We start from the raw sequence: 8,505 nt of genomic DNA on the forward strand, positions 1-8,505 counted from the left end.
AGCCCGTGTTACCTGAGCGAGCTGGCAACTCAGCAGGCTCTGCTGAAGCAGCAAGAGGTGCAGACCTGTTACTAAGCTCCGGCAGGGCAGGGGCCTTGGTGTGGCGGGCCTTAGGGCCCTTGACCACCTTGGTCCATGCCCCTGACTGGGCAGAGCAGGAGGTCCCGGAGTCCTCCTTTGTCCTGGAGGGAGACTGTGGTCTACCTTCCGGCTCCCGAGGGAGAAGGGCCTGGCAGTAGGAGTCGATCTCCTGCTCACAGTCCCTGATGGCATGCAGTCTCTGGACTGTGACCTGGAGCTCCTCCAGCTGGCGCACCAGAGACCCCAAAAGGGAGCAGACCCCACAAGGGGAGGTGGCCATGCTTCCGGGCCCCAGAGCCTGAAAAAGCGACAGGCAGCCCCCGCAGCTGAGAGCCAGGAGCTCCATCTGCGTGGATCCCGGGACCATGGGCTCCATCTGGGTGGCCGTCTCTGAGATGCCGGGGGGGTGCCGCAGAGCCTGAGGGGACCCGAGGGGTGCGGTGTGTGCCCATCTGTGTCATGCCTCTAGTAGGCTGGCTATGGCTGGGACTGTCTACCCTGGGGGGGTTCGCAGGCAGGGTCTTGGGCCTTCCTACACACCCTCATGCTTGAGCTTTGCGCTAACTCACGCGCCAGCAGACAAGCGCGCCTGTTTGTGCAGCCTTTTGGTGCAGCTCCGGTTGCGTGGCTCCCCGGGGGGCTGGGCGAAGTAGGGGCCTGGGCAGGGTGAGACCCGGCCTGGCTCCACTCAGCCGCCTCCTCCCACTCACTAAGGGGTTAACTCCTCCCACCATGGGCCCCGCTTGCCTCCGGCTGTGCTGGGGGTTGGCGGGGGGCTCCGTGGCTGCTGGGGGGTCTCTGGGGGGTTTTGGGGGAGTGGGGGTGCAGCGGGCTTTCACCCACACGTCTCTCACTGCTCCGGAGCCTATTCCCTTCATTGACCCACCTTGTCATTTTGTCAAAGGAGATCAGATTTATTTGACATGATTTATTCTTCATGAATCCATGCTGGCTGCTTGTGATCAGCCTTTCCTCCTTCAGAAGCTTGCACATGGATTTCCTTAGGATATGTTCCAGTAACTTTCCAGGTAATGACATTAGGCTAACCAGTCTATAGTTCCCTGGGTCCTCCTTTTTGCCTTTTTTAAAGAGGTGCATTACATTGGTCCTTTTCCAGTCTTCTGGTACCTGGTCCATCTCCCACAACTTCATGTAGATTATTGCCAAGGGCTCCAAAATCTCCTGTGGGACACTGCATCTGCCCCAGCATCTCAGCATTCATGAGCCACCTGGTACCTTGACGTATGTAGAAAAAACATTTAAAGCTGTGTCTATGTCTGAATCGCTAAATCTTTCTGAATCTTTTTGAATCGATTTGGAGAATTCTGATTCAATTTGGAGAGATTAAAGTGTCTCCTGATTTGATTCAGAGATTCAGGCACCAAATCAGGCTGAATCTCCATCGAACCGAATCAGGGACCAAAGCTTCACACAGCCATACTGTGTATGTCTTTTCCATTCTTACTTCTGTACCTCTAGGTAGCAGGCGGCTTGTGAATGCTGCGATGCTGGGGCACATGGTGTAGCAAGAAACCCTTTTGTCTGCCCCCTCCCCTCAAATGTGAAGCTCCTCCATATGGCAAAAGCCCCTCTTTTAGTATTTGCCCCCTTTTGGGGATGCTTTCTCTTTTCTATCTTTTCTTCCTTCCTCTCTCTTTTTCTTTTATTATATTATTATATTATTATTATTTTTATATAATGTGTACTTGTAGTGAAACTAGAGCTTGTAGATGCTTTTACAAATGTACTTTAAATTTAAAAGTAAGTTGTACCATGTAACAATGTTAGCAAGAGCAGGAATCTCTGTATGCAGCAGGTCCGTGAATGAATCATGGTTGATTGTGTAACACAGTGGCTAGTCTGGATAAGCATGTTAATGAGTGGCAATTAACACCTAAAAAATCAGAGACCAAGGAGAAGAAAGAATCAATAAAGAGCCAGGAATTCCCGGAAACTTCATTGTTAAAGGTAGGGAAGCCCCCATTTGAACTAATCAACGCTGGAAACAGACCCTTGGGGCTGACATAGCCCCTGATCAACCACTTCCAGAGCTCTATTCATCATGGCAGTGAATCAATCAAAATTCATCAATGGACTCCTGAGACTGCACGTATTTGCGGACATGACCCCTGGGGCTGACAGCTGCCATCCAGCGGCTACCAAGAGGAACATCCCTCAAGACCAAAGACTCCTGGATTGGGTAAGCCCGAGAATTGGGAAGTCACCAAAGTCTGCCAGAGGGGGATAAAAGGCAGCGAAGAATGACCCCCAATGGCACCCTCTTTGACCTGACCAGCACCCTGCCTATCCAGCCAGAAGGACAAGCCAGCAACCCCCTTCTGAAGCAACATCGCGTTGAAAGAAGCCTTGACTGGCCATCGATGGTGGACTCCAGCACTTTGGGATAAGTATATCTTGACACCAGTGCTTAGTGTTCATAGTTAGCTACTGTGAGTGTGTGTGTGTGCATGAATGTGTGTGTGTTTAAGGGGATCAGCACCAAGGTTTATGGTCTGACTTTTGCATCTGTCCAATAAACTAGAATTTTATGATGATCCTATGAGTTGGTCCTTTGTAGCCAACAATGGAGTGTCCCTCAGAAGTGTGGGGGGCTCCCCAGTGCACTTGGCAGCAGACCTGAAAGTGGACCAGAAGCACTTCTGGTCCACTTCCGGGTCTGCAGGGGAGCGCGCAGGGCATCCCCCCCCTCAAAGCCCCCAAGCTCAGCTGACAGAGCTAGGTAGATGCTGAGCAAGTATTCCTTTACAGCTATGCCAATTTCTGACTAGTTATTTTAGTCTTGGCCCATTTTAATGTGAAAAGTTCTTTATGAAGGAGGTAAATAGTGCTCAAATAGCTCTAATTGTGTCACCTTTTCTTCTACATAGTGAGCAGTTTTTGTCAATATTTGTTTATATTTTGTATTAATGGATGCATTTGCTTATTAACATTTTTAATGTATTCTCAGGATGCAGTTCTACTACTTAAAGGATGTATAACGTAACACTTGGAAACAAGGGAAGAGACACTGACATTTATTAATATTCTATCAATCATTTAATAGACTCAGCTATTTAACGATGGCATAATTAGCATTTCAGTTTTGTATGTATCAGAGACTCTGATACTGCTGCATGCCAACAATTGAACCTGCTTGTTAGAAGATATTAAAAACAAAAGATTTATAATAAAATGCTCTTTTTCTGCATACCTGTATAAAAAGATTTCTTTGAGTGGCTACAATTTTCACTTGGTTCAACTCAACCATGCTTACTTATTAAGCTATGAATACCTGAAAATCCTTTAAAGGATTAACTGTATCTGCCTGTTAAGCTTTCAGAGTAGTTAAAAATAACTACAAGCTGATCCTACTGACACACTGAAAAATAGACCTGCTCCACATTTTACATGGCATTTACTTCTGTTTTGACTGGCAAAATACTATTCACTACTACTTCAATCTTCTATGAAGACTCATCAGAAGTGAGTGCTGTTACAAGTAGTTGTTATGGCTAGCAGCCATTTTCACTTTTCAGTCTTCAGGAAAGAAGTCAGTTTTTGTTCTATCTGACAAGAAATACCATGTAAAATGAAAAAAGAAACTCAGCTAATTACTAGTACGTTAATGAGGGTGCCCTTCAGAGAAGTACCAAGGCTTATAGAAGATGGTCTTTTTAGTTCCAGCAATGAAGCAGTGCCTGCCAGATTGTTCTGTGATCTGCTTGTATTAGCTGCTTTTATGACCTCAATTAAATAGCACCATTCTCATTAAATATGAATATTTGGGTTGGACTTCGCCTAAAAGGCACTGGGGTTGGGGTGGAGTGTACCAGTGGAGCCTCAGGAAGAATTCTGGGTGACTAAATTGTGCTCAGAGCTCCTGGGGAGTATATGGTATAGCAAATGCTCCATGAAGCTTTAAGCAGTGCAAAAGGTCTAGCCTCTCTTTCCACTCTTAACCAGTTCTGCTGGCCACTGGGGAAGAAAATTCAGTCACACTTTCCCATCTGTTGTGGGGAAGCTAGAACAAGAATTAATACAAAGCAGGGTCTCTGCTCTTGAGAGGCACTCTGGCAAGTCTTTGCATAGGAGTGTTTGGACAATGGGGAGAGGGTTTTTATGTCTCTCTTGTTTTGTTAGGCACCAAGACAGGGCCAGCCACAATCTGGCCAATAATCTCTAGAATTAAGGTTCTTGCATTTCAGTTTTCCTCTCAGCTAATCCTTTAATATCATAAAGTGTACTAACTAAAAAAAATTCAATACTACATGAAGTGTATATATAATTAAAAAATGAAAAGGGTTGCTGATACTAAGTGGTGTTGTGTCCATTGGGAAGAGAAAATATTTCTACTTCGAGAACTGGCAATACGCCAAGTAAGAAATTTAACTCAGATATGGACAAAACCTCTTACTGTAGTCAGAACAAGAATAAAGATGCTTGTTACTGGCAAGGATGATTATTTTTACCTAAATGCTGGCAGACAATTTAGCACATAATAATGTAGCTGGGCACTCTGGACAGCTGCCCCACACAGGGGCACCAGTGACTTCTGGTTGCTGCTGCTACCATGATCACAATCCTATGGCTGTGGCAAAAGCTGTTTTCTTCCCCCACAACCCCATCAGCAGCTGGGGCAGTTGTCCCTGTTGCTCCGCTCTAGTTGTACCACTAATAGTGTATTAGCCTTCATACATATTCCTACTGCTATCACAGAGAAGAAAACAAATTCTTAAAACAAAACACATGGCTTGAGTTACTGGTGTGCTAGCACAAGAGGAAGTACATGAATTAGTTACAGTTTCTTGAGGTCCTTAAAGGTGGCATAAGTACTCATGGCTATAAGTCATAAGTAATCTCCCACTTTTGCCAGGGTCGAGAGTGTTTCTTAGCAGCTTTGAGAATCATAAAGCCATTTTTGCCTCTAATGATCAGATCCCGGGCCAAGCAGAGCCTGGCGGGACCCAAGGATTGGAACAAATGTGATATTGTAATTCTGCTGTGAGGATAGTTAAGGTAGAACTTTGAAAACCAACTTCAGGGTGTGATGTATTTCCAGGATGTATTCTGATGGCATTACTTGCAATGCAGCACTGCTTGTGAGGTAGTGGAAAATTGCCCCATAGCTTGGTACTTAACAGGCAAAGAGTGCATATAATGCTACCAGTGGTGTGTGGAAGTAGAACAGCTTGATTTGATAGCATTTTGAACTCACTTGGCGAAATGTATAAATTGCTACATGAGGCACAGTGTAACATGATTAAATCTTCAGTTCCCCAAAGTATATTTTATTTTTAAAAAGGTTGTGAAACTGTTATACTTTTTAGAGACTGAAAACTGTAAATGTTCTCATTTTATGTTCAGATGTCTTAATTCAGCACTTCCAAACTCTCCTCCTAAGTCAGGGGTTCTCAAACTGTGGGTTGTGACACCCCCCCCCCCCCGGGGGGTTACAAGCAACTTAAAAGGGAGCTGCAAACTTCTCTTCCCTCACCAACACGCAAGCACTCTGCCTGCTTCCCTCCACAGTGGCGATGCACATGTTCTTGGATTTGTCCACATTGGAAGTGTCTCTTCTGTTTTCTAATCTTGGCATGTATGTGATAGTGAAGCTCAGTATTTATCTGTCAACATTTCTATTAACTGTGAGTTTTTTTCATAATCTGAAAGTTCTTAAATTTTTGGATTTCCTGAATTTTGGATTAGTGTGCAAGCTGAGTACAGAGAATTAAGCGAGAAAGCTATGAAAATACTGATTCCCTTCGTAACATCCTACTTGGGTGAATCAGGGTGTAACAGGGAACCCTAGCAGCAGGAGAGCAGGGGTTAAAAGCCCAACCACACAGGCCAGTCAGCTGACCAGAAGGAGTTAGGGCTCTGGGCATATATAAACCCCAGGGCCAAGGCTGGCAGGAGTTAGTTCACTGGCAAGGTACCAGAAGAAGGAGCTCCTGCAGGGAAGGACTATCCAGGAGTGCTGTGGCTGCAGATAGATTGTTTACAGGGCTAATGAGACTCCAGGAGTCTACAAGGTATCCAGGACTGGGAGGCACTCAACACTCAAGGAGCAGTTTAGGGTTTTAAAGAGGCAGAGTGTGGCTTGCACGACTCATATTACTTTATAGTCCAGAAACTCATGTTTATGTTGTTGTTTTAACCGTTGGACCGGACTGAGGCTATTGGGGAGGAGGAGGCCTCATAGGGGGGCACACTACAATATACAGCCCCAGCGCCAGAGAGGGCGCAGAGACAGGGCTGCAGCGAGCCCGAGGCTGATCAAGGCCAAGTCAGAATTAAAAGTGCTAGTCTTTACACACCATCTGTGCAGCATGAGCCACTGTGTAGGGGAGGTTCGGAGCAGTGGATATTGACTCCTGGTGTCAGGGTAGTAAATGGGCAGCCTCCCACCTGAGTAACACCGTAATTATTGTTCCATCAAGATGTGGCAGGCAAGAAAGGTGGGTGGTTAGCTCAGAAACAGAGGGTCAGGCCAATGTTGGACAGGCCCAGGGATGGCCCCCTGTCACAGGGTTTTCAGCAGCTGCTGCTATAAAGAGCAAATACTGGTCAAAAATAAATGTGGAGCATGAAATGAGATTGGCAGTCTCGAAAATAAAGCCCAGGTTTGAAAAACTAAGCAGTACCAAGCAAGTTCATCCTTCTCATTAAAAATTATTGACAGTTTTAAATTTGACAGGTTTTTTTTTCCAGTGAAACAGTTTTGAATTTGATAAACTTTATAAAGTGGTTTTTGACAAATATATTTAATATACAAAGGTAAATGTGCTTTATTTATCTCCTACCTAATCTTAATGAAATCAATAGCATTAATTATGGGGGGCGATGCAAATTTATATATTATTTTATTGGGTTGTTGTATCACAAAGTTTGAGAAGCCCTGTCACAAATATTTTAACGAAGTTGAATGGAACTGTTGCAAAATACAGTATCGGTAGGGACCTACCGAAATTGCCGTGGAAGTGCACCGTGTGATGGCTCCTTTAATCTTGCAGTTTCCCAGGTACCTCCCTCCCCACCTCTGGTGCTGATTGGCAGAGGGTCCTCGCTGTTCACTCATGATCCAAGCAGGGAGGTGAAAACCGCAGTTTTAAATATGGCATGATTTTTGCTTCCTGGACAGTCAGCAACAAACAGCACAGCTACCAGGGGCACTCAGCCAATCAGTGGCAGGAGGCAAAAACCACATCATATTTAAAACCACAGTTTTTGCCTTCCCACTTATTAGGAGTGAGTGGCAAATGTTGAGCAGCAGATCCTCTGCCAGTTGGGGGTAGGGGAGCACAGGGGAAACTGCAAGATTAAAGAAGCCGCCATGCATTGCATTTCCACTGCGATTTTGGTAGGTCCTTAAGTATAGGATAGAGTTACCCAAATTAGACCTAAGCAAGCTAGTTTGGGTACTGTATAGCTAGCTACACTGGAGCAGAGATCTACCAAGGCTTATTTACCCTGCTCTGCAAAGTTAAATTAGATTAGGTGAAGTTATTTATAAAAGTGGTTTTACCTTTTCTGGAACCTCAACTAGTTCATATAGAACTAGTTTGGGTACCACTGGTTAGGCATGTTGTGGGATGTAGAAGTACCATAGGCGAAGGGTTTTCAGATACCTTATGCTGACTCACCAGATAGATTTCTTCAGCTTCTAATTATTCCACTGTTTATACACGTATTTTTAATCTGTGTTTTCTCTGAACTTAATAACATCCTGTCAGTTCAAGTTAGACTCCAAACTTAAATTTTGCAAAGGCACTTTTACAAAAAACCGAAAAAGAGTAAAAAATCATCATGACTTTATTTTTCAATGTGAGTATAAATGGATTTTTTAAATATAGACAATAAACTCCAAACTTGATACCTACAAATAGTAATCTAAAATTATATTGAGTAGAATAGAAGATACAAAATAGGCACAGAATAGGGAATTAACTCTTTCGTAATAATGGTATACATAGAACAAGCAGCTCTTTGTTGACTTGCTTCTTATCTCATGTATATTAATTAGACCAGGAATTATTTCAATGAAGATGGAGATAGAATGCTGCAAAACCAGTGTGTATTGGATGACAATAAGGCCCGGTGTATTTTATATATAGTGTTTAGATATTTTTTAGGACTTTGGTGTAGCTATGTAGATTTATATCACTGAAGATCCGATCAAATGGCTGTAAGAAAGCTAAACTGAATAAAGACTTACTAGGAAAATAATTAGTTTGATTAATATTTCACATGCCCACACTGAAAGAAATTCAGAAGTCTTCCTGAGGAATCTGGCCCTACATAAGTCTCAGTTGTAGACAGCCTCACCTACAGACTCCCACTGTGTTAAGACTCCCAGGATTCATGATTCTGCAACAGCATGCTGTGGCGAAGTGGGGTCCCCCTGACTAGCCTCAGGGTAAGGTT

The sequence above is a fragment of the Gavialis gangeticus genome, unplaced genomic scaffold (genome assembly GCF_001723915.1).
Source record: "Gavialis gangeticus isolate Ggan-Ray unplaced genomic scaffold, GavGan_comp1, whole genome shotgun sequence".
Lineage (NCBI taxonomy): Eukaryota > Metazoa > Chordata > Crocodylia > Gavialidae > Gavialis > Gavialis gangeticus.